General features: G+C 35.5%; 1 pseudogene; it reads left to right on the forward strand.

Annotated features, from left to right (window-relative positions):
* The first annotated feature begins 962 nt into the window (after positions 1 to 962).
* LOC115966766 lies at positions 963 to 2,583 on the forward strand (annotated as a pseudogene).
* Positions 2,584 to 6,000: the final 3,417 nt, after the last annotated feature.

Below are 6,000 nucleotides of genomic sequence, written 5' to 3' on the forward strand. Positions count from 1 at the left end.
AGAGACATGGCAAAACGGACCGGTCAAGTCTGGTTAATCTGATTGTGGGTTAAACAGGTTACAGGTCAGTCATTTTAAGCAAGTTAAAAACTGGTTTTGGTCAATTGGGTTGGGTCAGGTTGACCCATATTTTTCACATGAATTTTTTTATTCTATAAAGAAAACAATATGTATTTGTCATTTGGTAACAAATTACTTGATGTAAAATGCATTATTTTGAATTCACCACTTATATAAAGAATGAACTCAGTTAAATTTATTAATACTTATTTAATAATTTTAAAATTATACAAATCCTAATATTACTATCCAAAACAAAATAACACAAAAATAAGTATAACAAATACACAAGTTTTATTTCTACACAATATCAACATTCCAAAATATAAAACAAAATTTCAAATGGCTTATTGGATAACTCATTTGATAAAGAATAAAAACATATAAGAAATTGACAATAATTTTATAATCTATTATCAATTGTGGTTGACACTCTATTTCAATTTGAGACATATATTAAAGTTTGATTGCTTACTTATTTATACATGATCTCTTTTATGAATATTATATCATTGTTAAGCAATACACACTCTAGAAAATATCATAATTTATTTTGAAAAGCCGTTTATTTTAAACATAATTTTTTTTTAAATAGGTCTAAGAATTCATAATTTATGCTAATTTGATACTTTGACTTCACTATTTTCATACTTGTGAACTGTAACTAGATTATCTTGGCATGTACTTTACTATTGGATATCTAAAAATCTTTACTCATCACAGAATGCTTAACCATTTATTTTTCAATTAATTTGCTTGCAGTTATGTAAATGTATCAATTGTTTTCTTAAAATTCACAATAAACAATTAAACCAATATTGTCTTAATTTTACTATTTTTTTACCAAAAAAAAAAGTTTTAAAAAATGATTCGGACTCGGGTCGGGTTAACCTGCAAAAAACATGGGTCAAGTCACAAGTCAACCCGTTTTTATTTCAAGTCAAAAAAATCGGGTTCGGGTTGGGTATTTTTGGGGTCAAGTTGGGTTGTACCAGAAAATTTTAACCCGTTTTGTCATATATAATTTTTGTGTTTGTACAATGAAGTGGCTTTAGGTAATGAGGTTGTTAAGTCCAATAGGGAAAAATTGGAAATTATCATAGGTGGTGGAGGTGGCGGCTATAATCCTGTTCCCGCTCCTGAATGCCCTCCTCCTCCTAAACCCATTTACCCTCCACCGCCTCCACCACCACTACCGCCCCCACCACCTCCACCGCCTCCACCTAAACTTGACATTTACAAGCGATTAAACAAGGCATTCTCTGTACTTCAACGCTTCAAAAAAAAGAGTCAAGGATGACCCAAAAGGCTGTACAAAAAACTGGAATGGCAACAATCTAAAAGTATGCAGCTACAAGGGCATCGCCTCTGCCCCATATCCATCTGACAAACTTGTGGCAGTTGCTGGAATAGACCTCAATGGGTGTGGGCTTAACGGTTATAATAATCAACTTCCACTCTCTGATTTCCTTGAAAAGTTAGAAGACTCAACATTCTTCCACGCCAAACTCCAACAATTTCACCGGTGTCATCCCAAAAGATATATCCAAAATTCCGTACTTCTACGAGCTGGACCTTAGTAACAACCAGTTAACTGGCAGTTTCCCATATGAAGTTCTTGCAGCCAAACAGTTAACATTCTTGGACCTCCGGTTTAACACTTTCCAGCACAAGGTTCCACCTCAAGTGTTCAACTTAGACGTGGACGTACTGTTCATCAACAACAACAAATTTTACGATACTCTTCCTAGTAATCTTGGCAACACGCCAGCCCTTTATCTCACTGTCGCCAACAACTTGTTCAATGGGCCAATCCTACAAAGCATTGGCAATGCTAAAGACACTCTGGGTGAGGTGCTCTTCTTAGGCAACAGACTCAATGGGTGCTTGCCATATGAAATTGGGTTTCTGAAAAAGGCCACAGTTTTCGATGTGAGCTTCAACTATCTGTCGGGTCCAATACCACTCTCATTTCAGTGTTTGTCCAAAATAGAGCTGCTTGTCTTGGCTCGAAACCAGTTCTATGGGGAGGTTCCTGAAGCCGTTTGCAAGCTGCCTAATTTGTCAAATTTCTCCTTATCATACAACTACTTCACTCAGGTTGGTCCTATATGCTGGAAATTGATCGACAAAAAGATACTTGATGTAAGGATGAATTGCATTCTAGGCCTTTCTGATCAGAGATCAGAGGAAGAACGTGCTGTATTTTTCTCTAAGTACAAGTACCACGCTTGCCCCAGTCCGCTGTCCTTGAAGAAAGTTCCATGTGCTACAAATTATCATTATTCAGGTTCACTTGATGCCTTTGATAATCAACCAATGGCTGTAGCTCCTTCACCAAGATCCTATGATACTCTTATACCGCATAGGTTGTGATTTTCCTCCTCTAAATTGACTTAATAAGGTAGAGTCATGAAGGGCCTTTGTATTATATTTGCATATGTTTGTTATTCTCTAAATATTTGTTAGGTTATAAATAAGCAATGGGCATCTTGATCACCTGAGCAGATGCTAATTGATGTAGCTAGTGTAGCACTGAATATCGTCGATCATAAATTAGATGAATGTAGCACTGAATCACAATTAGCATTAATGCTTTAGACACTGCCGAGGCCGTAAGTTTTTTTTTTTTTTTTTTTTTTCACAACTCACATTTTGTTGGGCCAGGCTTCATTTCATTTTGAAAATAATAGTAGTAAGCAAAAATGGTATTTGCTTTTGGTAGTGAGGTTCTAAATATTGTTTTTGCAGTACCCAATTCCAATGAGGAAGGAGACCCAAGGAAAAACTGATCTCTATATTGGTACTTTGGTAGCTGGCTAAAGTCTCAACCTCGTGACAAGGTATTCCATTTGAAAGGAAAAAAAAAAAAAATCTATTTAATTCTGAGATAGAGTTTGTGATTTTTTTTTTTATTTGTTTTAAAAATTGTAAATTATAACAATTGAGGTTGGGTAGAAATCTTTTTTAAATGGAATATTTTGTTAGAATAGTCATAATTCTATGATGTGTAAAACTGGAAATTCCTATTGGCTTTGATATCTATGATATATGAGATTAGTGAACGGTGGGGTGATATCCTAGGTTGCACGGACATGCCATTTTTGGTGTCGTGTCGGTGTCGGACACATGTCGGATACTGGAACGGGTACGACTTGCTAGATTCCGGTGTCTGGCGAGTGTCCTCTTTTTTTTTTTTTCTCTGACACGCGCCGACGCGGCTCCGACGCGTTCGACACGCCAGCAGTGAAGAAAAAAAAAAAGAAGAAAATCACAGATTTTGTGTTTGAGAAGTCATTTTGAGAAACCCACCTCTTAAGTTCCCAACCCACCCTCCCTTTGACCTCTGCCGCTACCCTGTGTCCCTTGTCGGAGCTAGATCAGGCCAATCGGTGAGCTCCATAGACGTCGAGTGACGCCGTGCCCTGTCCCTTTCGGCGATCTCTCTCTCTCTCGGCATGGACAACAGGTCCGACCTCCTCTCTCTGGGTTTTTTTTTTCCTTTCCGGATATTAATTTTGGTGATTGAATGGTAATGGGTGTACTCAATACTGTTACTCACTTATTTATATAAGTTATAAGTTATAACACGTATTATTATTATTATTATTATTATTTTTAATCCCACTCTCACAGTTAATGTATTTCTTTACTCAGCCTTTTGTTTTGCCTTATAAATTATAATATTTATTATGAATTTAGTGATTTTTGTTTTTGTGTGTCTTTCTATAGTTTTATTTATTTATTAAAGTTAAATATTGTGTATTATTGTACTACTTTGGGTGTTAGTTTACTTATTTGTAGTTCTTACATAACTTAAATTCTAGACATAAATGTATTTTATGTCTAAAAATATTAAAAAATATGCCTAAATATAAAATATAATTAATTATTTAACCGTCGTGTTGTGTCCTTATTTTTCAAAAATTGTCGTATCCCCGTGTCCGTGTCCATGTCCGTGTCGTTCATGATTGATGGGGTCAATATTTTTGTCAATTTGGGAGATCATTAATTTGCACCATAACTAGTTGTGATTTTTCTTCACATGCCTATCAGCCTACAATTTTTTGCATATTCTTTTAATTAGGAACCAAGTCTTGGATTAATAGATAACTTCCGCAGAATTTGGATTTGGAACATTGTCTCAAATTGACAGTCAGTTGAACTCTTTAGATTGGCTGCGATATTTGAATACTATATGTATATATAGAAGGTTTTTAATTTTTAATTTTTTTTTTTTTACGCTAAGTAGATGTAGTGTAAAAAACTAGAGGAACGAATGAATGAGCTAATTCCATTCAATGATCAAAAAGTGAATATAGCGTACAGGTGGCTTTGCTTTTGAAAACCTAAAAAGGCCAGCCAATTAATGAGCTCATGCCATGCTGATATTAGGTTACACATGATGAGGATGTGACAACCTAAACTGTATATGAACATCAATAACAACTTCAAGCATTGGAGTCATACGACATGAACTTTGTCTTAGTATTACAGAACAATTTGTTACATTCAAAAAGTCTTTGCAAGGTACACGTCGTTCAATTTATCTCCTCAGGCTCAAAGAGATCTTCTAACACTCTCCCTCAACATTGAAGACACGGTTTGTGGATTCTCACTTTGACAAACAACAATGAGAATTGAAAATAATCCAATACTTTAGTAAACAGATCAACTAACCGAAGAGTACGTAGTGGAAACATGTAATGTGCAAACCAATCATTCTTGGATTTTATCTCGGATCAAGTGGCAGTCAATCACTATATATGTGTTTGGTGTGTTCATGAAATACAGGATTGGTTGCTATATGTAATGTGGCTAAGTGGAAAAAAGCAATGTAGCTTACGGGTGTAAAACATTTAATCACGAAGTAGTTACATAAGCCAAACTAATTCACTAACAGTAAACGTCATGGAACGATACTCAATTTCTATTGATGATTTTGATACTATGGTTTGATCTTTTGATTTCCATGACATCAAAAAGCCTCTTGAGAAAACACAATATCCAATGGTAAACTTATGTGTTTCAAGGCAACTAGCCCAATCAGCATCAGGAAATGCTTTAAGATAAAAGGATGATGAAGATGGAAAAAATAAATCCCAAGCTACTGTTTCCTTGATTTATTGAAGGATATGAATGTAGCATGTAAGTGAGGTGCTCTAGGCTTGTCTAGGAAATGACTCAACTTGTGAACAACATATGTGATATCCAGTTTGGTTAAAGATACAATAATCATCCAGTAAGCCTTCTATAAGAACTAGTATCTTTTAGCAATTCCCCATCAAACTTAGAGAGCGTCAACTTTTGATCCATAGGGAATCTAATGGTTGGCAGCCCAACATTCCTGTGCCTAACAACACTTCTAATGCATATTGGTCATGACATAATGAGATTCTCTTACTAGACCTTACCACCTCAAGAACAAGGAAGTATTTCGAAGGTTTAAGGTTAGTCAAGACAGATTGTAGATCATTAATTATTTCTGTCAAAAATGTCATCCATGATCAGACTTAGATTGGGAGAAGCCATGACCCACAAGATTAGTGGAAATTTTGGGCGAACCATTACCTAGGTGCTTGTTTTAGTTGATACAAGGACTTGTTCAGTTTTCAAATTTGATGTGACTCCCCACTTGTTGTGAAAACGTAGTGGGAGTGTGATATAATTCTCGTCATGTAGCTCACCATTAAGAAAGACATTATTGAGACTTCACATTCAGTAAGTCTTCGTAAGCTATATGTCGTATAACTCATCTCCTCAAACAGGTATTCTAACATATAGCATGTGTGAAGTTGAATAATGGTTAAAGCATCAGCAATGAGTCTGTCAAATGCCAAATGTAAAGTACATTTGGCATACAGAACCAAATTACGCTCAGCAACTGGATGGCTAAAACGGGGAGAGGTCAAATTCTTTTGGCATAGCGCTACAGTACTA

Source organism: Quercus lobata, chromosome 11, assembly GCF_001633185.2.
Source record: "Quercus lobata isolate SW786 chromosome 11, ValleyOak3.0 Primary Assembly, whole genome shotgun sequence".
NCBI lineage: Eukaryota > Viridiplantae > Streptophyta > Magnoliopsida > Fagales > Fagaceae > Quercus > Quercus lobata.